Source organism: Malus sylvestris, chromosome 7 (genome assembly GCF_916048215.2).
Source record: "Malus sylvestris chromosome 7, drMalSylv7.2, whole genome shotgun sequence".
Classification (NCBI taxonomy): domain Eukaryota; kingdom Viridiplantae; phylum Streptophyta; class Magnoliopsida; order Rosales; family Rosaceae; genus Malus; species Malus sylvestris.
The window spans coordinates 16,654,111-16,680,555 of record NC_062266.1 but is presented as its reverse complement, the minus strand read 5'-3'; the positions used below and the strand labels follow the sequence as shown (position 1 = coordinate 16,680,555).

Genomic DNA, 26,445 nt, shown 5'->3' with positions numbered 1-26,445 from the left:
CTACATAACCTGCTGCAACCCTTAGACCATCTATTCACCACTCACACCCTTGTGCCACATATTTGCAAGGAAGGATGATTGCTTGGAGTTGTGCTAGCCATTCAATTTGGATTGCTGGAGCATTCTAGGTGTATTCTACTTTGGTTTTCAATGTTTAATTTCAATTGTTTCTATTTAATTGCAAGTATGAGGAACTAAACCCCTTTTGGCTAAGGGGAATTTCAAAGCCATGAATATATTTGCAATATGAATTGATTACATCTAGTTGTGATTTCATAAATTATGAATGCAATTTACTTAACTGTTTGATTCAAAACTTATTCTTGTATGTTGATTGAGGATCGACACTTAGTTTGCATGCATGAATTTGATGCTAGAATATAAGGGAGTTTCACCTAATAGTTATGAACTTATATTCACAAGTAGTAGAGGTTGCTGAAAACGATTGTGTTAAGTAAATTCCTGGCATAAATATCATGCGCTTTCATAGTTACGAGTGCCTTGTTGGCTTATGATTTTCATAGAGCTTAATGATCTTTGATTGTATCTCTATTATGCGTTTCATGTAGGGAACTTTTGAAGAATAATTTGATTGCGATGCGTTATTTCCGTCCAATTCAATGATATAAGGAATATCTGAGGGTTAATGTGTGCGCTTTCACGGTTAATCTGGGGCGTTGAGATTTATGGTTTATTGAAAGAAACAACTGGAGATTGATTTTGTATGCAAGTGTGTCATGTGTGGAGAAGGGCCCTTTAGCTAGCCCATCACCCATTTTTCCCCCAATTTCGTGCAAATCTGTCTAGTTCTAGTTTCTGTTTTGTTTTTACTTTATTTTCGTCCAAAACCCAATCCCCCTTTACTTTAGTGTGTCTAATTAGTTAGAATCTGTTTTGGTTTGTGTTTTTAAGTGTTTTAAGTCAAGTAAAAGTCAATTTTCGTCCAAAGTCATTCCATTGTCTAGTTTGAGTAATTTGGTTGTTTTAAGCTGTTTTGAGTATTTTAAGTTTTTTTAGTCTTGTGAGTCTTGTTAAGTGTTTTTAAGTTTATTTTTTTGTTTTTAAGTCAATTTAGAGTAGATTAGCAATCCCTCCTAATTCTCGGGCCTAGAATGATCCCTACTTGCATCTTTATTACAATCGTCAACAAGAGGGTTTAATTTATGTGTTAAGTTAATTTTCGCATCAAATTTTTGATGCCGTTGCCGAGGATTGGCAACTTTGCTAATCCCTTGTTATTTCTTTTTGTTTATTTTCGTGTGTTTTTGTTTTAGTTTCTGACCTTGTTTTGTTTTCTTGTTTTAGGTACTAGTTTATGACTCGGAATTCTTAACCGATTCATAAGCATGTCATAGGCTTTGACGATGATTTCGAGCGGACTTTGAGAAGGAAGAGGAATCAGCGAGAATCCAATCCACCTAGCCCTAACCCCGTGCTTGAAGAAGAAGAAGTAGAAGAGCAAGAGGAGGCCAAGACAAGGGTTTTTGAGGAAGAACAAGTTATGGCAACGAACAATCGAACAATCAAGGAGCTTTCCACTTCGGGATTGGACAATGCCATGCCCCTATGCATCCAATATCCCATGGCAGCTCAAGGCAAGACCAAAGAGTTTGAGTTGAAGTCCAGTTTGCTACATCACATTCCAAAGTACCATGGGCTGTCCGTGGAGGATCCCAACAAGCACCTGAAAGAATTTGAAGTGGTTTGCTCAAGCATGACTCCAGTCAACGTTGATGGAAGCATATTGAAGATGAAAGCTTTTCCATTCTCTCTAATGGACAAGGCTAAAGATTGGTTGTACGAATTAGCTCCCGGAACTGTCACATCTTGGGAGAGCATGAAAAGAGCATTTTTGGAGAAATTCTTTCCCACATCAAGAATCATTCTTTTGAGGAAACGGATCAGTGGTATTCAACAAAATCAAGGAGAATCCTTTCCGGCATACTACGAACGTTTCAAAGCTCTTGTTGTATCATGTCCCCAACACCAAATGAAAGAAGAACTTCTCATTCAATATTTCTATGAATGACTTCTTCCTATTGAACGACAAATGCTAGATGCTTCAGCTGGAGGTGCTTTGGTGGACAAAACACTCGTGGTTGCCAAGACCCTAATTGCCAACCGAGCCTTAAATGCACAACAATATGAATGCGTAGGACAAAGAGAGGCCCCACGGCAACAACCCCAAGTTAATGAGGTAAATGCAATTTCTGAAATTCAATCTCAATTAGCTAACCTCACTACCCTTGTGTCACAGGTTGTGGATGGATCAAAAATGCAAAATGCAGCCATATGTGGAGTGTGTTCAATGCAAGAACATCTCAATCACCAATGCCCTCAATTGATTGAGAATTGAGGATGGGAAACCCTCAATGCCAGGGGTTTTCAAGGCCACAATCAGCAACATAATAACCCTTACTCCAACACTTACAATTCGGGGTAGAGAGATCATCCAAATTTCAAGTGGAGATAACCACAACAACCTGCTCAACAAGGAGGATTTCGGCCACAACCCCCTAGGATGTATCAAAGACCATACGCACCTACTCAAGTCCAACCACAATCTGCCCAAACCACCTTAGGTTCATTATTTGATAATGATCAAGCTATTCAATTATTAACTACTGTTGCACAAGCGTTACAAAATCAAAACAATCGAATAGCAAATCAAGACAATGAGATAAGTGACATGAAGAAGCAAATAGGGTAGATTTCAGAGTTCCTTGGGCAGTTTAGAGAACAAGGAAAACTTCCTCGTTCAACCGTTGCGAATCCAAAAGGAAGCTTTGAATCTGTTAAGGCAATCACATTGAGAAGTGGAAAAGAAGTAGGAACGGATCCACAACCATCCAAATCAAGTCACACAGAGGATGAGAAGTTGCAATTCGAAGAGGAGAATCATGACAAGGCCATGGCAAGGAATGCACAACCCTTGCCGTAGCCTCCTGCACTTCCTAATCCATCTAATATGTCCACCACAGGTAAGAAAGGCTCAAATTCTATTAATTCTAACCTTATTCCACCCAATGTACCTTTCCATCACAGATTTAAGCAAACACAGAAGGACGAAAGTGACATGGACATTCTTGAGACATTTAGGAAGGTAGAAGTCAATATCCTGTTCTTGGATGCAATCAAACAAATCCCGAAGTACGCTAAGTTTTTTAAGAAGCTTTGTACAACAAGGAAACGGATTTGGGAGAAAGAGGCGGTACATGTGAATGAGAATGTCTCTGCAATGTTGCAAAGAAAGCTGCCACCTAAATGCAAAGATCTAGGTAGTTTCACTATCCCTTGTGTCATTGGTAATACAAGGTTTGAACATGCTATGCTAGATTTAGGTGCATCAATTAATGTCATGCCATATTCTGTTTATGCATCTATGAATTTAGAAGAGCTTAAAAATGATGGTGTTATTATTCAATTAGCCAATCGATCTAATGCATACCCGAAAGAAGTTTTGGATGATGTTTTGGTGCAGGTAAACCACTTGATTTTTCCTTCAGATTTCTATGTGCTTGACATGGAGGATTCAGCCCACTCTCCACCATCGTCAATCTTACTTGGACGACCTTTCATGAAAACAACTCAAATCAAGATTGATGTGGCCAAAAGAGCATTAACAATGGCGTTTGGTGGCAATATGATTAACTTTAAAATTCCTGAATCTATTGAGAATCTTAATGATGTTCGTTCTTGTTTTGCCATTGATGTAATTGAAAATATAGGGTAGAAGCGTGCAACATCAATTAAGAAGGATGAATTCCAAACCACCAACGAAGAGGGTATTGGAGTGGAGCACAAAGAACACGACCTTATCCTCAAAATGCACAATCTGGCAGAGAGCACCATTGGAGAATCTGTTGACAGTGCTGCCACTTCATTACAACACATTAGTGAGCCATCTAGTCCGATTTATCGGGGAAAAAAAATATAGTCCGATTTCAATTCCCATTTCAACTATTAGGTTGTTACCTTCTTTGGTACAGGTCCCCCATCGAATCCAGAATGGTGGAAGCATTTACATTGACTTTAGGAAGCTAAATGCCACAATCAGGAAGGATCACTATCCTCTTCCATTCATAGAGCCAAATCAGGGGCAATTCGATGAGCATGTGATAGAAAAAACACCCCCCTATGCCATGGGGTCTAATGAAGCATGAATGAAGGTCTTCGTCCGGCTGAACGACGTTAAAGCAAGCGTTTTTTGGGAGGCAACCCATGCATTCAACAAAGGAATGAGGGAATTATCACTTCACAATCAGATTTGCATTCCTAAACCATTCTCTTTACTGTTTTATTTTGCCATGTTAGTTCGTTGTTTGTTTGATTGTTTTTGTGTGAGTCTATGTTTGAAACATTGAGGACAATGTTTGATTTAAGTGTGGGGGGGGGGGTAAACAAGTTGTTTATGCATATTCGTGGGATTTTATCACCTATCATTTCTAATGTTGTTTCTCACTATTTTTAAGTGTTTTTAGTGTGTTTGAAGTGTTTTTATGTCATATAACAGAAAAAGAAAGAAAAAATCGAAAAATGTTTTGAAAAATATCAACAAGAGTCATTTTTGTGTGTTTGTGTTTTAGGGTACCTTCCAACACAATGATGAGGATTCGGTTTTTAAGTACATGACTGTTAAAGAAAGTTACAAACATGGGTGGAAGTTTAATATGCTCTTTGGTTTATGCTTGGTTGTAGTTGACGTTTAGGAATTCACATGTAATCCAAAAAGAAAAAAAATCAGTTTTTGTAACATGTTTGAAGAAAGGAACTCAAACAAACGCTACATCCCTGAGAGACTTGAGTCTAAACGTTTATTTGGAGAGTTATTAATTTGTGCATTCTTGTTTTCTAAAGTCGTTGCTTGATCTCATTATTCTTTGCTTGGTTGCTACTTAGAATGCGTTTCATCACTATAGATCCAAATACTAGAACTCATGCCTGTTCCATTCAAAGCATGATATTGAGTGCATAACACATATTCAAGATGAAGTTGTTTAGTTAAACTAGAGCCAAAAAGCACATCCCTTTGTCATATGTTTTGTAGGTTTAACCCCTTTGAGCCTTCGTTAGCCTATTTTCTTTGTTAACCATATTATCCCTACCTAGCCTAGATTAGGACTATCCATACCCTTGTTCTTAAAGAATAGTGAAGCATGACTTAGAGGGAATTCCTTTTGATTTTTGCAGAAAAACAAGTGTGGGGGAAGGATTTCAAAGTGTATGTTTTGTGTGCCAAAGAAAAAGGCACGGTTTAAAAAAATAATAAAAAAAATTCATGGAAAAAGAAAAAGAAAAGAAAAAAGTGTGAAAAGAATGAAAAAAACAGTTGAAAATAAGTGAGAATGAACTCACATGTGATGGTTGTTCAAGAAAGGGTCCAAAAGTTTGAATTTGACCCTAAGTATTGCATGAATCTTCCCTTGTGTTTAAAGTTGATTTTTGCCTTCGAAAGTGAATTCTAAGTGTCAATTTCATTACTTTGCTTGCTATTTCTTTAAGAACTTTTGTTTATCCCTTACCTTTCTTTGTTAGCCAATACCCTTAGCCCCATTACAACCCTTAACTTCTATCTTGAGTGTTGTGTGTTTCAATATGTGGAGTTTGGAATTGGTATGAGCATATGGAATCCCTGGTTCTCGCTCCTAAGTAGTGGCATTCCGTTCATGAGATCATATATATACATGCATTAATAATTCCAGAAAATTGCTTTCTTTGTTATAACATATGTGAGTACTAGTTTTCATGATTACATCAATCTTCTCACATATACCTAGTGTAGGGTGTGTAGTCAGAAAATCTGAGTAAAAACTGAGTGCATATCTAGTAAGGAATTGAGGGAATTCTCTAAGGCATGTTACTACATTCAAAATGTTGTTTTAATGGATTACATGCGAGCTAGTGATGGTAACTATGATTAAGTATGTGCTCGAGGGTAAGGATGGCCAAAATCTGTGTAAGTAATGATTTTTAGCATGTCATATTTATTGGAAATCCCTAAGACAATTGTTGGAAGGTCTAGATTGTGTTTTGTTTCTTTCGTTTATTTCATTTTGCTCGAGGACTAGCAAAAGCTAAGTGTGGGGGAATTTGATAGGAGCATATTTATGCGACTTAGTTAGCTTGTTTTCTTGCATTTATGTTGTTAGTTCTTAGTTATTTTAGTATATTAAGCTATTTTCGTGTGTTTATAGGTCCAAAGGGTTAATGTGGCAAAGAAGTGCATTTTGGAGCCTTTTGGAGCAGTTTTGGACATAGAATGAATAGCATAGGCTTGGAGCAAAGGGTATAGAGGAAATTGAAGAAGGATTCCTAGTTGAAGAAGGATTCCAAAAAGAATGAGGACTCCTAGAAGAATGAGGATTCCTACTCAAAGAAGGAATGTTAGCCAAGGTTTCCTACTTTGGTTTTGACCTTTCCTAATCCTAATTTATCAAGGTTCCAGCTGCAAAGGAGTGTCCCTTTCCTTTTCATCCCTTGCCGCAACTTCCCCTTTCCTCTTTCCCTTTTTCCCTTTTCCCTTTCCCTTTGTCCTTGCCGTAACTTTCCTTTCCCTTTCTCCCTTGATTTCTGATTTTACTTAGCCTTTTCCTTGTGTATTTAGAGTTAAAATCCATCTAAAATAATGAAAACTTTATTTCCCTTTTCCTTTATTTTCTGCTGCACCCTAGCTTTAATTCCTTCGGGTTTTGACTTACTTTGCTATATAAATAACATATTGCCGCACCCTTTAGGGCTCTCTTCTCTTCTCCTCAGTCATTCCATCCACCTATCTACCTATCCATCCTCTATCACCCATCACAACAAATTCTCTACACACCCCTAACCCTCTCTACATAACCTGCTGCAACCCTTAGACCATCCATTCACCACTCACACCCTTGTGCCACATATTTGCAAGGAAGGATGATTGCTTGGAGTTGTGCTAGCCATTCAATTTAGATTGTTGGAGCATTCTAGGTGTATTCTACTTTGGTTTTCAATGTTTAATTTCAATTGTTTCTTTTTAATTGCAAGTATGAGGAACTAAACCCCTTTTGGCTAGGGGGAATTTCAAAGCCATAAACATATTTTCAATATGAATTGATTACTTCTAGTTGTGATTTCATAAATTATGAATGCAACTTACTTAACTGTTTAATTCAAAACTTATTCTTGTATGCTGATTGAGGGTCGACACTTAGTTTGCATGCATGAATTTGATGCTAGAATATAAGGGAGTTTCACCTAATCGTTATGAACTAATATTCACAAGCAGTGGAGGTTGTTGGTCACGATCGTGTTAAGTAAATTCCTGGTATAAGTATCATGCGCTTTCATAGTTACGAGTGCCTTGTCAATGCTTATGATTTTCATAGAGCTTAATGATCTTTGATTGTATCTCTATTATGCGTTTCATGTAGGGAACTTTTGAAGAATAATTTGATTGTGATGTGCTATTTCCGTCAAATTCAATGATATAAGGAAAATATGAGGGTTAATGCGTGCACTTTCACGGTTAATCTGGGGCGTTGAGATTTATGGTTTATTGAAAGAAACAACAGGAGATTGATTTTGTATGCAAGTGTGTCATGTGTAGAGAAGGACCCTCTAGCTAGCCCATCACCCATATTTTCCCCCAATTTCGTGCAAATCTGTCTAGTTCTAGTTTCTGTTTTGTTTTTACTTTATTTTCGTCCAAAACCCAATCCCCCTTTACTTTAGTGTGTCTAATTAGTTAGAATCTATTTTAGTTTGTGTTTTTAAGTGTTTTGAGTCAAGTAAAAGTCAATTTTCGTCCAAAGTCATTCCTAGTGTCTAGTTTGTGTCTATTTGGTTGTTTTAAGCTATTTTGAGTATTTTAAGTTTGTTTTGACTCTTCTGAGTCTTGTTAAGTGTTTTTAAGTATATTTTTGTGTTTTTAAGTCAGTTTAGAGTAGATTAGCAATCCCTCATAATCCCCAGCCTAGAATGATCCCTACTTGCATCTGTACTACAATCGTCAACAAGAGGGTTTAATTTGTGTGTTAAATTAATTTTCGCATCACAAAGCTACTGAACCTAATCCATATTCTCCATGAGGTCGAGATAGTCTAGATTCACAACAACATCGTTCTTCACCCCTATCAATACAACCTTGGCAAAGTATGTCGAACCTAGCTTGAAAGCATTGTCCCTATTCTTGCAATTCTTAAATGCCCTTTCAAGCTCCTCGTAAGTCACAAATATTTTTTTAGTGACTTTCTTGGGGACAGCTTCGGCTTTTATTTCCTCCCTTGCTACTTTCACGTACCAACCCTAATTTCCCTAGAAAATACTCCCTTTGTAGCCTCATCCTTTATTGCTCAATCTATATGTCATAGGGTTAGTCACATCGTAGCCCAATAATGAGGCATAAATCTTGCTTTTTAAATCGAGTCAATTCATAACCTATTAAATAGGTCAACCCTTCTAGGTCTTTAACCTTCTGATTTGCCACTTTACGGAGTGACAACTTATGGACCAATTGTTTAGGCCAATTCATCCACACCCTAAAGGGGGAAAGAGCAGGATGCCCTAAAGGCACCAAGTAGTGCCTCATTAAACTTCTTGCTAATCAATCCTAACACAAGGGGCTTGAGATAAAGGAAACTTTTGTGAAAAACTAAGTTCATTTGAGCAACGTCTACACAAGGAATTAACAATTAAAGGCAGAAGCATGCATATATGTACTAAAAAACAAAAACTTTGCCCATTAAATTCAAAGCCTAGTAGTTATGAACCAAGACTCAACTCAAATCAAAGAGAAAAGAGTCGAGGTTTCTTATACCTTTGTTGAATCCTCTTTTTATAAGCATAGGCTAATCACCCAAAAAAGAGTGCCTTCATTCCTTACTTCTTTGCTCCATGGATTTCTTGAAAAGATGGATGAATAGATTCTTCAAGTTCCCAAGAAAGGGAACCCCTAACATCACTACACCAAGAAAAGGATGAAGAAGAGATGAGTGACTTTAGGGAGAATTTAATGCTAGTAAAAACTCCCCAAAGGGCCGGCCTCCTAGAGGTGGAAGCAGAGTTTTTGTTCTCTCAAATTGCCTCAAAGAGAACCCTAATGAATTTTGGCTATAAAGTCCTTTTTATAGTCACTTCACTTAAGTGACAAAAAGAACAATACTTTTCCTTCATGTTGTGGCCGACCTTCTAAAGGGTTTTGGGCTCTTTGGGCCCTTTTAGTCTTTAGGCATTAAGTTGTCATACAACTTAAGTTAATGGACTTGACGATTCTAAGCCCAATGGGCCTTGAGTCCAACAATTACTCAAAAGCTAAAACAAACATATTTGCTTGATTAATTAACATATTAATTAATCCTAACCATAAACAATTAAAAATTAACATATTAATTAATCCTAGCCATAAACAATTAAACCATTTAAATGTCCTTTACTCAACTCTTTTGTTTCTTCAATCTCTACCTTACACAGTGTACAATCCATTAGGTTCTAATTAGCGAGGCAGTGGGCGATTAGAGCTCTTACTAATCGATTGTGAATTGAAATTTGCTTTCAATTCTCCCTTTAACGAAGATTATTGATTGCTAATCTTCAAGGCTTCCACAAACCATGAGTGACACCTAGCAGTATGTCATGGCTACTCAAGCTAAACATAAGAGGTGAAGAACCTATTCAGTTTGGGATTACATTGCAATACAATCATTCTCTAAACCAATACTCTTTATCACATTGTTTGGATGGTGATTTATTCATGTCTACTATCCAATGTGATCCTCTCGTTGATATACCTTGAATGTGATTTGGAACATACTTCCTAAATGGTATTCAAATGCTATGGCCATAGACTCTTAATCATATCATAAAGTATTCTCCTTCAATTGTTTGAAGGTTAGAGATCGCCTGTTGTACACTCACATGCCTTTACGACTAGGTAGCTTAACCCCAACGATGGCATGGACACCCTCAACGGAATGCCTGTAACATAATCAAAGATTAAGGACCTAACCATAAGACAACTATGGTGTCTCAGGTCAAAGGATTACTTTGCATTATCCCAACTATGAGTTCTCATGTGACATGAGTAAGAGAACCCCTCTGAGGACCTATATATTTGTCTGGGTGTCAATCACACCAATGACACGAGACCAATCACTCTCTAGGAGAAGACATAGCATGTACAGATCTTAACGGATCGCTAATGCTCAGTTGGCAATCCTATGATCATGAACGTTTAGGATATGTGTACGAAAAAGAATGGCCTCATGAATCTAAATTTTTTAGATCCCATTCTCCTAATTACATATTCCTTGGACTTATTGTTTAAGCTTATAAGATTTATATTAGACAACTTTAAAAAAACAATATTTGCCCTTATATATTAAACTAATTTAGTTTAACATGTGAAATGTTCGTAAAGTATCATCATACGATTGGATTTAGGGCACATTTTCTACAATCTCCTACTTGTACTAGAGCCAATCAGCTGTGTCATCAATGATGTTACCTCTTCTGAATTCATTTAAAAAATAGCTGAGTAGTAGGCCTAGACAATGGATTTATATATGTTATCCCCAGAAGCAACCTTGAGATTAACAACATCAAAAATATACGTGATTCTAAATCATGTGGTTCAATCTCTCATTTATGTTCAAATCTTAATGAGACCTTGATTCCTTGGCTTGAGCTATCACTCCATTAGTGTTGTAGTGTGGATACACTAGTGACACTTTCTGGTTGGAACCATATGGATAGTTCATAAATGAACTTTCCCATCCAAACAACATTGTTGTAAGCTTCTATATGGCAATATGTTTTGCATGCATGATGGAACACATTAAGGTTATTACCCTTAGTGTTTCCACCCAAATATCTCTTTAGTAAAAAAAAAAAGTTATCCAATTACCTCTTCAGCCATAATGAAGAGATATCCAATGATGGATATGATATTAGATTCATAATCTAATATATTTACATTTCCATTTGTTACTTTAATTCTTCCTCATTTTTTAGGAACCTTTCCTTTAGTATTTCTCAAAACGTAAAGACTCACTTGATAATTGCCATGGTTATGATCCTGGGCTTGCTTTAATATCTTCTTGTACCGATCTTGGCACAACTCATATCAATGTTTTTCATACAATATGAAATATGTAAATCACCTTTATGCTCATGCATACAAGATTCTATCTACGCATTGTTTCTTTGTGAGCCAAAGGGCATATTCCCTTTAAGAAGAGCAACTTCCTAGTCTTACTAGAATTGTCCTTCCATTTGAAGTTTATCATTTGAGAAACTTCCTAGCATCTTTTATCTATTAATAGGGATTGAGAAAATCCAATTATATCTTAAAATCTATCATTATAGATTTCCATCCCAAATATATAGACCATGTCTCCCATATACGCCCTATCATTATAGAACATTTAAAGTCATAACTTTATCGAAGAAGAATCCTTTTTCATTTCCAAGATTTAATATATTGTATATGTTCAAATATAGGAATATGATTAACTCCCACTAATCTTTGTAAAACTATTAAACAAAAGATTCATTAACATCTTTATGAGAAATCAAACAAATTCATTTTTTCTCATGAGACGCTTATAGCTCCCACTAGCTTGCTTAGGTTCATGTGGATGGATCTGTACAACTTATACACCTTGTGATTCCTAGTCTTAGACATATATCATCAAGACTATCTTGATAATGGTTTCGGAAATCCATATTATGTCCAAACGTTGAATCACCGTTTAGTTGTAGCAAGCAATCTTTGAATTAATTGAAACCAAGACTATGTCAAAGACGGTTTCTTCCAAGTCGACCAATCTCTTTTATTGTAGCCACCTTAAGCTACCAATTAGATTTGAAGGTTTCACTATGTCAAGTCAAATGGTATTATACCATTTCCTTGAGTATATGTCATACACACACTCAAAGTAGTCATAAGGATTTTCATTCTTATTTCTTTCAAATTAAGAGATGTACTCTATGATATAGTCATAAAGTACAAACCATTCAACTAAGACAGTTTACAGATCCTTTTTGACTATCTTGGAGCTCGTGGTGTAGGAACTAGGTTGTTACATTTGTTGAGTACTATCTTGTTAGTTGGTTTATAGAAGTGATATCCTAAGATTAATTTATGGATATCCCACAAGATTATTCTCAAACAAATATTGCTTATTCACACACAACCCCAAATCTTAACTCGATTAAGACTAGTCCTTCTTTCCAACTTCATCCTATGGAGTAATGAAACATTTTGGAAGACATTTTTATTGACAATCATATTGTCTAAGAAGTATATATCCTATATATGGGTAATCTAATAATATGTAATGAACTATATCTAATTAGAGTTCGTTCTTCTCCTAATGGAGAAATCCATTATCTTATGATTCTGCTTTCCTTGACACCTTTAAAGGAAACTCTTCTAAAATGTTCATTTTCCTTTGATCAAATTTAAGGAGAAAATACTTTAGACGTCTTACTCATCAACTTATATTCTTGAATTCTTTGAAACTTTTTGCATAGTATTCGAACTTGTGTTCATTCAAAATACATGACAGTCCAATCAAGAATGATCTTCGGTGAATGTCACACAAAATGAGTAATATTATGTAGTGGACATATTCCACTAACATCTGAGTGAATTAACCTCAACAACTTTGTGACTCTTTTTCTTTCCAAAAGAACAAAGATTCTAACAATTCACCATTATACAAGTTTAACAAGAAGGCATTGGATCCAAATCTAGCGATCCATAGCATCCATCTATGACCAACTTGTAATTTATGTTTTCGAGGTGTCACATCATCTCTATAATATGGAGGCAATGAATCGGATTATTTTAATCCAATTATTTGTTAATAAAGAACAATGCTTTGTCAAACAAAAGAATCCATCCATCTCTTAAAATTATAGTGATGGAATTAAGTTCCTTATTCAAAATTGGGATGTAAAGACAATCTTTGTTTTTCCAATTTCTTTGGGAGTTCATATGAGGAAGTAAGTACTATCTGCTTTGGCAGAGATCTATATCTTTATTCACGTTCTGAATGTGAAGTGCTTTCTCTTCTCTCATTAATCTTCTACTTCTTATTAGTCACTATTTTATAACGATTGCAATCATAGTTACTAATACAGAATTAAACATTCAAACAGAAGAACTAACTGTTCTGAATAATTTCATAACACCTTCGAAAGGTGTGTCTTCGACACTTGCAAGATGATGCTTGCAAATACCCCTTCCAATGTCCATCATTTCATAAAGAAAGTTTGTTCCCTTAGAGTTATTTTGCCTTCTTCATTGGACTTCTCCTACGACTACAATAGTTATGGTCCCTAAACTCCCATTGTCTATCTTGAATCATATTTCAATTGTGTTATACACATCAAACGATTTGGAAAACGTGTGGTTGTTGTTCGCTATATAGTTTACAATAAACCTAGTGAACCATTTGCATAAGGACACAAAGGTGAAGTCCTAGCTTAGTTTCCATCTAGTGAAGTGGTTTAACACTTTCATCACTTAATGATTCAAAATCATCATTAGTCCATATTGATGGACTATTTTTGTCAAACAACCATCTTGTTCTAAACAAGATTACAAAATTTCAAGAGGCAATTCTCATTTCTTCATGCAACAATTTGTAAGCGAAGAATCATGGCATATAAATTGTCCATGCCCTTGTGATTACTTGTCAAATTCCTTGTTCATTTACCAAAGAAACAAGCACTAGTGTTTGTGTTATCATCTTTATGATAGACATGCCTAACATGTTCTTCCAATGATACATTATCAATCGGAAGATTGTGAGGAGTAGTGATGTGAAAATTACTTGACACACAAATTAAACCCTCTTTTTGACAATTGTAGTATAGATGTAAGTAGGGTATCGTTCTAGGCCGGGGATTAGGAGGGATTGCTAATCTATTCTAAATTAATTTAAAAAATATTAAACAAGACTCAAGGATACAAAACTAGGCTAAAAACTCTAATAACTCGAAACACACTTAGAATGACTCAACATAATGAAAACAATCAATTTAGACACTAGGAACTGAAATGGACGGAAATTGAATTAAAAGACTAACAACAATGAAAACTAACTAAATAATATAATTTAATAATGGGGGGTAGTTTGGTTTTAACGAGAAGTAAATTAAACTTAAATAAATTACAGAATTGACAAAAGCATGAAATTAAGGTGAAAGGATAGGTGACGGACTAGCTAGAGGGTTCTTCTCCACACATGACACATATGCAACCTAAATTGATTTTCAGTTGTTCTTTCAATAAATTGTAAATCTCAACGCCCCAAATTAACCGTGAATTGCACTAATTAACCCTCAGTTTTTCCACAAGTTATTGGGTTGGATGATTGCATACGACAACCCAAAACATTCCCTACAAGTTCCCTACATGAATTGCATAATAGAGATACAAGCAAGAATCATTAAGTTCTATGAAAAACATAAGCATTGACGAGGCACTCGTTACTATGATTTGCATGAAACTTATGCCAAAAATTTACTTAACGTGATTGTGACTAGCAACCTTCACTACTTGTGAATATAAGTTCATAACGATTAGGTGAAACTCCCTTATATTCTAGCATCAAATTCATGCATGTAAATTAAGTATGCATTCTTAATCGACATACAAAAATAAGTTATCAATCAAGCAGTTAAGCAAATTAAATCACAACTCAAAAATCACAACTGAAGGTAATCAATTCATATTACAAATATATTCATGGCTTTGAATTAACCTCTAGCCAAAATAAGTTTATTTACACATTATTAAAATAGAAATGAAATATAAATTTGGAAAGATTTAACCGAGAGAGAGAGAGCAGCTTGCTGCTTTCTTCACTGGCGTCCTCCCCATTTCCGCTGCGCTGGCTGTGCTTCTTCCCTGCCTTCTCACACTTCACGCTGCCCAAAGGCAGCCTTTTTCTTCTTTTCCTGCACTGCCCTCCTATTATTTCCTGCGCCCACAGTCTCTCCTCTGAGCTGCAAAGACAGCCCCCTGTACTGCTTTTCTGTCTCTCCCGTTTATTCTTCTGACCCCCCTTTCTCCTACCACGCTGCAAAGGCAGCTGTCATTCCCCGAGGCTAATGCCTCATCTCACCCTCCAACAGCTTTGTTTATTCTTTTTTTTTTCTTTACCCACCGCACAAGGCTTCAGTGCGTTTATTCTTTTTCGCTGCCCTTTTTCTTCAGTTGAAATACCTTGTCCACTAGATTCAACAGAGGCACGCTAACATTGGGTGGAGTCCACTGCTCTTCAACGACAGCATGTACAGCGGCATTTGTCACCACTGGCTTTCCAATGTACGTACTTGTTTTAGTCCCCACCAGCAACACTTTGTTGAGAACAATCTGCATAAGATCAAGTTTAAACAAAGCAGCAGTAACTTCTTAGAAAATAAAGATCCAATACTGATAACATCACTGGTTTTATAATAGCGAGGATAACTGATTTTAAAGCCCTTAAGGGCTAAACTAGACGCCACCAGGCCACAGTATTCTCCAATTTTTCATGAAGTCTAGTAAAGCAAGAGTACATTTCTATAGGGTTAAAAGTACACCCGTGCTGGAAGGGGCGTAGGTGAGGAACCGCTGAGCTTGGATGAACTAAATCCTTATTCAAGTGATTGATAATTTGAAATCAGAATCACAAGAATATTATTACAAAATAAATTCCTTCTAAATCAGCAAAACCATGATGCAATTTTTGACGAATTTATTATTTAAAACTCATTTGTGCCATTTTTATTTTCTTTGCATAACAAATCCTATAAACACAAAAATAACGTAAATAGCTCAAAAATATAAGGAACTAACTAAGAAAAGACGAGTGAATTTGAAGTAAAAATATATATAAATATGATCCGATCAAGTAGGTACATATACAATTCATCCAAGACAATCTATGGGATTGTGGTACCAAGTATGTAAACTAAAGTCTTCGGCTTTTCTTTGTCAAGTTTTGGATATCGTTTGCAAATATATCGGTAAATAAATACATAACAAATATAAATGGATTGATTTTAAGCCACTTGATCCAGGTCTTTAAATCAAATAGCACCACCCACTATTTTGTCAAATTTCATAGCTCTTATTGGAATTCGAGAGTTTTGGAGGAAACTCTTAGTAGGGTATAGGAGGCTCACCATTACCATGCCCACCTCATCATATCTGATTATTGGCTAGCATTAATAATAATGAGAGAGTAACTCTTGTTCATTTACAACTTTTGTAAGTTCCCATCTTATTTAGCCTCTAGAGAATCTATGCCTCAGAATATCTTCTTATTGGCACTTCATTCACTTAGTTAAGTCTTACCCACCATACTTGTTCGTGTAGGGGTTCAAGCATGACCTTAGAATGTCTTCTTATTGGTTACACTCGTTGCCTACCTTCACAACATCAAATGTATGGAATAGACTCCTTAAATGTAAATGCATGCTTTGCGCCCCTGTAATGTATAGTTAAAGTGTGGTGCACTTGTGTACATTCGAAGAGAGCCTACCTTGGTGGAAGGCCAGGAAAAAGTGTTCAAAGCACTCTCACGATTGTCAACTTAATATTGGTTTGATTGAGTGATTCGAAAATTAACTTAACACACAAATTAAACCCTTTTTTGACAATTGTAGTATATGTATAAGTAGGGATCGTTCTAGGCCGGGGATTAGGAAGGATTGCTAATTGATTCTAAATTGACTTAAAGACACAAAAACAAACTTAAAAAAAATAGGATAGATTCAAAAGACTCAAAACTAGTTCACAAGACTCAAAATAAGATAAAAACACTCAAAACTGCCTAAAAACACCAACTAGGCAGTTTCTGACACTAAACACAATTTTGGACGAAAATAAGGTTTGGGCTTGACTCAAAACACTTAGAACACAAACAAAACAAGTTTAAAACAATTTGAAACAAGAAAGTAAAGGGGGGTTGTGTTTTGGATGAACTTAGAATAACAAAACAAATTGTAACTTCAAAATAGGTTTGAAAACAAATTTAGGAAATTAGATGGATGATGGGATAGCTAGAGGCTTTTTCTCCACACATGACATGTATGCAAACCACTCGATTTCCAGTTACTACTTCATTGAATTATGAACGACAATGCTCCAAATTAACCGTGACATCACTAGTTAACTCTCAGATTTTCCTTGTTTTTTAGGATTGGATGACATCATTCGACAACCCAAAACATTCTTCAAAAGTTCCCTACATGACATCATAATAGAGATACAATCAAAGATCATTACGTTTAATGAAAATCATAAGCATTGACAAAGCACTTGCAACTATGACATCATGTCACTCATGCTAGGAATTGAATTTAACGCGATCATTTATAAGCGACCTTCACTACATGTGAATATAAGTTTGTAACGATTATGTGAAACTTCCTTATACTCTAGCAACGGATTTATGCATGCCAATTAAGTGTCGACCCTTAATTAACAAATACAAATAAGTTATCAATCAAATAGTTAAGCCAATTGCATTCACGATTCAAGAATTCATAACTGGAATTTATCAAATCATATTGCACACATAATCATGGCTTCGAAATCACCCCTAGCCAAGAGGGGTTAGCCACTCATGTTCACAACAAAACGAAAGAAAATGAATTTAAACATTGGAAACAAAAGAAAGAAAACACATAAATGCTCCAACGATCCAAGTTGAAGAGCAAGCACATCCAAGAACTTTCCTTCCCTTCCTTTGCTATGGCACAAGGTGTTGGTGAGTGTTTGAAGGTTTGTTTGTATGGAGGAATGGATGTGAAGATGAATGGATGCGTTTGGATGAAGGTTGTGTTGAAATGGTGGTGAATGCTCTAACAAAATCTACCCTCTATGGTTGTTAAACACACTCCTTTTATAGAGGGAGTGCACGGCAATGGAAGGGAACATGGAGTGGTGTGTGCAATGATTCAAGGGTGAAAGTGAAGTGATGATGCAAAACATGGGGGGGGTAAAATGGAGTGATGGTGCAGCAATAAGTGCATGGAGTGGAGGTTAAAGTGATGAAATGATGCATGAAATTTGAAATGATGGAGGGAACAAGGAATGGTGTGTCAATGATTCAAGGGTGAAAGTGAAGTGATGATGCAAAGCATGAGGGGTAAAATGGAGTGATGATGCAGCAATGAGTGCATGGAATGAAGGTTAAAGTGATGAAATGATGCATGAAATCTGAAATGATGGAGGGAACAAGGAATTGTGCAGCAATGAGTGCATGGAGTGGACAAGAATATTGTGCACATGGTAGACAAAGGATGGAGGGAACATGGATGATGATGCACAGCATAGGAATCCAAAGGGAGTGCAATGGTGCATGAAATCTGGATCAATGGAGGGGACAATGGTGGTGCACAGCATTGATGGAAAGGTGAAGGAGTGGTGCATCAAATGAGTGCAAGGAATGGACAATGATGATGGCACGGCATGGAAGGTGAATGGTGGAGTGACACCTCTTTGTGGCTGAGATTAAGGCTTCTAGAATCTTTATTTAGTGTCCTAATATCTTCGGGAACCCTTCTTGTGGCTGGAACTTAGTTGAATTAGGTTTAAGAAAGGTTAAATCAAAATAAGGTAATCTTGACTCATGTTTCTTCTTTGGTTGTTGAGCTCTTTGTCCTTTTTACATTAATTCTTCTTTCTCTTTAACACATTCCTAGCCTCTTTAGTCTTCAATTTCGTCCATCCACCTTGATTCATGCATGTGCTATCCATTCCAAGCCCAAAACTGCTCCAAAATGCACCTTATTGCTTTATAAGGCCTATGGACCTACAAACACACGAAAATAGCTTAAAATACATAATTAACTAAAAAATAACAACATAAATGCATGAGAACAAGCTAACTCAGTCGCATAAATATGCTCCTATCATTGAGGGTTTTAGGTCTCATCACATATTAATATACATTTTAATTCAATTAAAACTATTTTGGTCATATCACAACTATGGGTCCATGTGATTGATTTAGTAGTATATGATACTCCTACTATGCTTGTAAAACGTTTTTAAAGCAAGAGTATATGGTACTATTAACTTAAGCTTTGCATTCTTTAATGGACTATATAGTTGCCTTAGGGTCTTAGGATTATTATGAACCTTCGATTTGATCCAACATGAGCCTAGTATTAGATCTTGGTCTAGGGATGGTGATTGATTTTAGTTACGCGTTTAATCATAATAAGGTGTCTTTATCTATTGGGCTTTGGACCCAACTATTCCAATTTCATGCACATCAAATAAAACAAGAAATGAGTACTTTAATGTAAAGAAGAGCTTATGCTCTTTTATAACATTTCATCAATCAAATTACAACTAATTTTATAATCTACACATTCCCATGGTTCAAACAAATTTGAGAGACGGCATATCACATAACTCAATTATCGTACGCTTAGGTTCATAATCACCCTTTTGATAGCTCATATATTTCATGCATTTATACCATCCATTTCTAGTCTCTTCGTGATGTTTTTGAGTTAAAATGGTTGCATTTTACCTTATTTGTGTTTGTGTGCAGTTACATGTACTTTATGATCAATTTGAAGGCAAAAGAAGTGAAAACATGCCATTTTTGGGGTTGACACTTATTCAAACTTGGAAAGAAGTTTACTGGCCTATTTTGGATCCTAAATAAAGTTGTTACTTGTTTTGAAGCCCAAATAAAGAATCAAAGACAAATATGGCTCGTTAGAAGATCGGGAGCAGAATGGGAGAGGAATTGGAAAATCTAGCCTGATTTGGAATAGCCAAATAAGGAAAAACGTTCAAAACTTTGGCTTAATGGTTAGGATCACCTTGCAATCAGCTACAGTCCCATTTAGCATATAAATACTAGGGTTTCATATCACTTTTATACAAGCCCCTTTGGGGGTCACCCATAGCTCTCTCTTTGCCCTTTTTTTGGCCTTTCTTCCAGAAACAAAACCCTATTTCCCTTCGCTATCCGTTGCCACCGAAGAAACCACGCAACCGCGTTGTTCTTGGAGAAGTTCAACATCATAATTGCTTCAAGGGGGTTTCTTCTATGAATTTAATTTCAATCATGTTGTTCTTGATATTTATATATTCTGAAATCATATTGTGTAATTAAGTTCATAGCTGGGGATTTTGATGTAGCCTTGCAAAACTACTCTTTGTTATTAAGTTAAAGTATTCAAATTACCAATATGTGTTCTTGTTTCATTCAGTGATTTTATAGTTTAATTTGTTTGTTAATCTTAATGTTTGATCACCATTAGGGTTGCTTATGAATTATTTGATCAAGGTTATAGTACACATCATGCTTAACTTGGTGGACATGTGAATGAATGAAGAAACTGCTATGCATACATCCTGTCATGTGATTTCTTTGGTTCTTTGAAGTTTTCTAGTTCTTAATGGATTATTATTTGGCAATCTAAGTTGAACATCACAACTAGGTTGCTAATTAGGAATACTTGGTCACAACCACACATCAAATGGATGATCATAAATGAGTAAAACAAACCCTAGTTGCAGATTGGAGAGTTGAATGCGTTTTGACTTAATTTTTATGGAATTGGCTTGTAATGGTGAAATCAGTATCCCTAGTTCCATTCCCATCGTTTCTGAATCATGATATTATTCATATTTACATTCTCTTGCATTTTAAGTTACTTTAGCTTTCAAAACAAAAATCTAAATTCAGTTTTCATTTTCATTACTTAGTTAGGGTTCACATAAAGGTAGTAATTTGTAGAGTTATTATCAGTCTTTGTGGTTCGACAGCCTTACTTGTGCCATTATACTATCCTTATATTTGCACTTGAAAGGAACACAACACCTTTCTTTAATTAATTAACACTTTAAATAATTAAACTAGAATGCAACAATGTCATTTGGTTTTTGTATCCATAGAATTGATTTAAATGGAGCTAAATGAAATGAAAATCCAATTTTTATTTAAAAAGACAAAACTCCCCTGATGACTTGTTAGAATAGACAGAAGAGACAATTAATCCAATTCTTTAATTAATTGACACTTCTTCGACAGTAGTAGTAAAGGCAACAACATCTTCTTCAACATCTGATGACTTGTTAGAATAGACAAAATCTTCATCTTCACTATCATTCCATGGGACCATCATGGCTTTATCACGCTTTTGATTTGACACTTGGTTATTTGCACACTCAGCAGCACATTGTCCACTTCCACCACAAGCAAAATATTTGGGTACATTAGAGAATGACTTGCCTTTTATCAACAAACTATCATTGTTTTCTTCCAAAACTAAACTTTCCATGAGATTGAGTCATGTGATTTGTTGATGATTCTCCAGTCCTTTTGACATCATTGCCCTTGTTCTTGAAAATCTTTCTGAATTGTTTATCAAACAATTATGAATGTGATTTGTGGTTGGGGTTTCAAGTAAGAACATAAGAGGCATCTACAAGCTTGGAAACAGTCTTGACATAAAGTATAAATCTTCTAGCCACAAACTTAAAACAAAATCACAAAGACAATGATACCCTAATATACAATGATTTGGGTGTTTAGTGCATCAATGTGATTTTTTTGGGAAATGGTTTCTAAAGAGGAACACCAAAAGCTAGCTCAAAAGCATTAAGAACACTCTTGTGAAAAATGTAGAATCCCTGACCAAAGAATATGAAAACCTTAACTGAGGTTATGTAGACAAATATGATCTTTTTGCACATCCAAGGACAAAAGCCATTTGTCAACCTAGCAGACAATCTGAGCAGATTAAGGGCCAGAAATTGACCACCAACAAAAGGGTGTCAGTCAGCCCATGTGGGCTGTCTTAATTTATGTGCCCATACAACTGGAAATCAGCACATAAAACTAACAAGCCAACCAAACTAGTTAGAATGTAACAAGAATATAGGCATGAAGTGCACATGCATGAACAAACCTTTTGAAGTGAGATCTACCGCATTCTTGAACATTTATTCCCAGCAGACAACTCATAAACAGATAATAGCCTAAAGCTAGATTGAGCATGTGTGGTTCAATTACAATATTTAATAAGGAAAGCCAAACACTTAAGTCTAGACTTCACATCTTCATTCCTTGATTCTTTGCTCCATGAATTTCTTGAAAAGATGGATGAATAGATTCTTCAAGTTTCCAAGAAAGGGAACCTTTAACATCACCACACCAAGGAGAGGATGGAGAAGAGATGAGTGACTTTGGGGAGAATTTGATGCTAGTAAAAACTCCCTAAATGACCTGCCTCCTATTGGTGGAATGAGAGCTTTTGTTCTCTCTAATTGCCTCAAAGAGAACACTAATGAATTTTGGCTATAAATTCCTTTTTGTAGTCACTTCACTTAAGTGACAAGAAGAACAAAACCTTTCCTTCATGCTATGGTCGGCCTTTTAAAAGCTTTTGGGGCCCTTTTGAGTCTTTAGTCATTAAGTTGTCATACAACTAAAGTTAATGGGCTTGATGGTTCTAAGCTCATTGGGCCGTAAGGTCCAACAATTAATCAAAAGCTAACACGAACTTATTCGTTTGATTAATTTACATATTTGTTAATGCTAGCCATAAACAATTAAACCATTTAATTGTCCCTACTCAACTCCGTTGTTTCTTCAATCTCCACCTTACAAGGTGTACGATCCATTAGGTTCTAATTAGCTGGGTAGTGGGCAATTAGATCCCTTACTAATCAATTGTGAATTGAAACTTACCTTCAATTGTCCCTTTAACAAAGATTAGTGATTTCTAATCTTTAGGGCTTTCACAAACCATGAGTGACACCTAGCAGCATGTCATGGCTACCCAAGTTAAACAAAAAAGGTGGAGAACCTATTTAGTTTAGGATTACAATGTAATATGGTCCTTCTCTAAACCAATACTCTTGATTACATTGTTTGGATGATAGTTTATTTAAGTCTACTATCCAATATGATCCTCTCATTTATATGATTACCTTGAATGTGATTTGGAACATACTTCCTAAATCTAGATTCAAATGCTATGGCCCTAGACTCTTAACCATATCATAGTGTATTCTCCTTTAACAGTTTGAAGGTTAGAGATCCTTTGTTGCACATTCACATGCCTCTACAACTAGGTAGCTTAACCCCAACAATGCCGTGGACACCCTCAACAAAATACCTTTAATATAATCAAAGATTAAAGACCTAACCATAAGACAATGATGGTGTCTCAAGTCGAAGAACTACTTTGCATTATCCCAACCATGAGTTCTCTCATGTGACATAAGTAAGAGAACTTTTCGTTGATCACGTTCAATGGACTCATTCTTTATTAAGCACCTACATACTTATCTTAGTGTCAATCACACCAATGACTCGAGACCATTCACTCTCTTAAGATAAGACATAGCATGTACTGATTTTAATGGATTGCCAATGCCCAATTGGCAATCCTATGATCAAGAACGTTTAGGATATGTGTACGAAAGAGAATGGCCTCATGAATCTAACTTCTTTAGATCACATTCTCCCAATTACATATTCCTCGAACTTATTGTTTAAGCATATAACATTTATATAAGATGGCTTTAAGCAACAATCTTTGCCCATATACAAAACTAGTTTAGTTTAACATGTGAAATGCATGTAAAGTATCATCATATGATTGGATTTATGGCACATTTTCAACATGGGATAGGTTGTTTACCCTTTTCCTATATGATTCTTCTTTTTTGGTTGCTAGTTGAACATCCTAGGTTGCCATATCATGTACACATAACAATACACGCACATTAACAATCAACAACGCATAACCTTACAACAACTTGTCACCAAAGCTTCATAGCTATACATCTACTGTGAACAAAACATCATTACTTAAGCAATTTCAAGTCCGACCATAAAACTAACAATAAGTCAGATCCAAAATCAATCCCTGCAACCATAAAACTAACAATGATTCAAATGTAAAAATAAATCATTACTCAAAACTACAACTTTACCAAACCAACATATAACGACCTAGCCTCTACACAAACTGTCAATATAGTTTCATAATTTCACAACGCATCGAAATTTCTCAAAAATTTCACATATATCCACAAATTCCAACTAATTACATCAACAAACATGCATAATTAACTGTACACCTAACATAGTTTATACTAATTAACAAAAATAACAAAATTAAATTCTAAGGTTCCATTTTCAGAACTCACCAAATTTGAAATTCACTGGGGGAATCAAATATGACGTCGGTTATTGCAGAAGCACTTTCAACCTAGCTCAAAGGAAGCAAATAACACATCCTTTATGTGGAACCGACTGCCCAGCCTTCAACCAAACTCTCTTGACTTTCTTCAATGATGTCTAGAATTTCTGTAAGGCTCACAAGCACCGAACAACTATAACAAGGTTTAGAATGAGAAGCAAGTTTTTTAACGGGAATGATGTTTTCGACGGCAACAATGTTTGAGCAAACGCAGGAGAGAGATCTTTTTTGGAGGACAAGACTTATTAAAGATGGTAAGTGTTGATGTCAGGGAGGGACAGTTTAAATCCCAAGAAATTTTGAATCCATGTCGGGTACCATTTTAATAAGTGTCGGGCCATTTATGACCCGGTTTTACCCTAAGCTCATTATGGTGGATTCGTTTTTCGCCAGTTCAGATTTCATCCAATGGCCCATATTTGGTCCGCACGCGAGGTCCACACCTTAAAAAAACGCGATATTTTTTTACTCCAAAACATGTTGATATTTTGGAGCCAAATCTAAATATCCTAAGTATATTTTGGCCACTTACATAGATGGTAGTAGTTTTGTGGTCATTTTATTTTTTCGATTGATTCAAAAAAATGAAGAAAGGATTTAAAGGTTTAATTGTATTAAAAATAATTTAATTTAGGATGATAATTAGTTGCCCAAAATAGAGGAGTTAAACACTCAATTAAATACTTATTTATAATAAAAATAATATAAAATACTAATGTGGAATGAAGTCAAGGACTTTTATGTGGTCTAACATCCTAGTGGATAGAGTGTTGGTTTTCCACTCATGTGTCTCGAATTTGAAACTCTCCCCTCCCCTAAGTTATTGTAATAGTTTCGAATCCTTCCCCCTCCCCTCAATAATAATAAAATTAAAAAAAAAATCAAGCACTTCAATCAAAAGTTAAAAGGACACAAGATTTCAATCAAGTAATTATCATCACTAGGGATGGGAACCTAACTTAAAAAAATAAAAAATAAAAAATAAAAACACCTTCATTTGGGTGCCAATATAGCACTCAAAAGTAATTTTACAGTCAAGACGGAGTTGGCTTCCGAAATGAGATCGTCAATCAAATTTTAGTTCATTGTAGGGGCAAGGTCTCTAGTCGAGTTTACACAAAATAAATGCTAAATTAATTTGGTAAATATCTTGGTCAAGTGTTAAAAAAGCTTCCTATAATACAATGATACCTCGAATCTCACATGTGATGTGGAGTTCTTCGATACCTAAGTAACGGTTAGAAGTCCAAAATCAACTTCAACTAGCACTCATGGATGAACTCTTGGATCATAACAAATGGTACTAGAGAAAAACCAACAACTCCTTAGGAAAACGCGATGTTATCTTGGTTACATAATAATGTCAATTTTTTTTTAGATAACTAAATACGATTAAGAACTTGTACGACTGCTAAAAGAACTTAGACCCTCCAATGTAAATTTTATTAATTAATTAAAAATGATCGAGACATAAGATTTTCTTATCTTATAATCATCGAAGAACAAAAGCTTTTGCTCCATCATGCACTTGCACACACACCACAGTTCGCTAGCAAACCCCAGCATATCCCTAAACCACCCATAAAATAGTCAATATAAGCCTTGTGATCAATTATCTTTTTTCTTTCCTATATGGCTATATCGCTTGTATAAAAAAATAAAAAATAAAAAATAAATACAAGAACTTTGATTGGATTTGATTTATCAAACTCCAAACACCTTAATATGAACCAAGGCCCAATTGAATGGTTATTCAAAATACCTACTGGGCCAAGTGTGGTCCAAAAGCTCAAGAAACAAACTGACTCATAGATGTACAAAATCCAACCATAAAGGCCCAAAACTACAAGCAATTATCAATAAATAAAAAGTAAAAAGAAACAAATAAGAATAAGGAAACACAAGCAAACTAGAAGTATAAACACCATTTTTTGTTCTTTTTTAAATATCATTATTACTATTATTATGGAGAAGGGGAGTGTTCGAAACTATTATAATTAAGTTATGTCAACATGTTGACTTCTTTATAGAGAAAGAAAGACGAAGAGGAAAGTGAGAGAGAAGGGAAGGGGAGGAGAGAGAATCATACTCCATTAGGGGAGAGAGGTGTTTTGAACCCGTGCAAATGTGCAAGAATTATTTGATGTGATAATAGTAGTCAGGTCAGTTTTTTTCAATGACAAATACCCTATCCACTAAAATATTGAATCACGTACAAATATAAACACC

General features: G+C 35.5%; 2 long non-coding RNA genes across 2 annotated transcripts; one reads left to right on the top strand and one right to left on the bottom strand.

Moving 5' to 3' along the window:
* Window positions 1–69: 69 nt before the first annotated feature.
* LOC126630570 (uncharacterized) lies at window positions 70–7,090 on the top strand. Its single transcript, XR_007626037.1, has 2 exons — window positions 70–128; window positions 6,961–7,090. It is a non-coding gene; the product is annotated as an uncharacterized LOC126630570 (long non-coding RNA).
* A 7,579-nt stretch (window positions 7,091–14,669) lies between these two features.
* Window positions 14,670–15,025, bottom strand: LOC126630569 (uncharacterized). The gene is made up of 2 exons (XR_007626036.1): window positions 14,947–15,025; window positions 14,670–14,890 (listed from the first exon to the last, which is right to left on the bottom strand). It is a non-coding gene; the product is annotated as an uncharacterized LOC126630569 (long non-coding RNA).
* Between the last annotated feature and the right edge of the window lie 11,420 nt (window positions 15,026–26,445).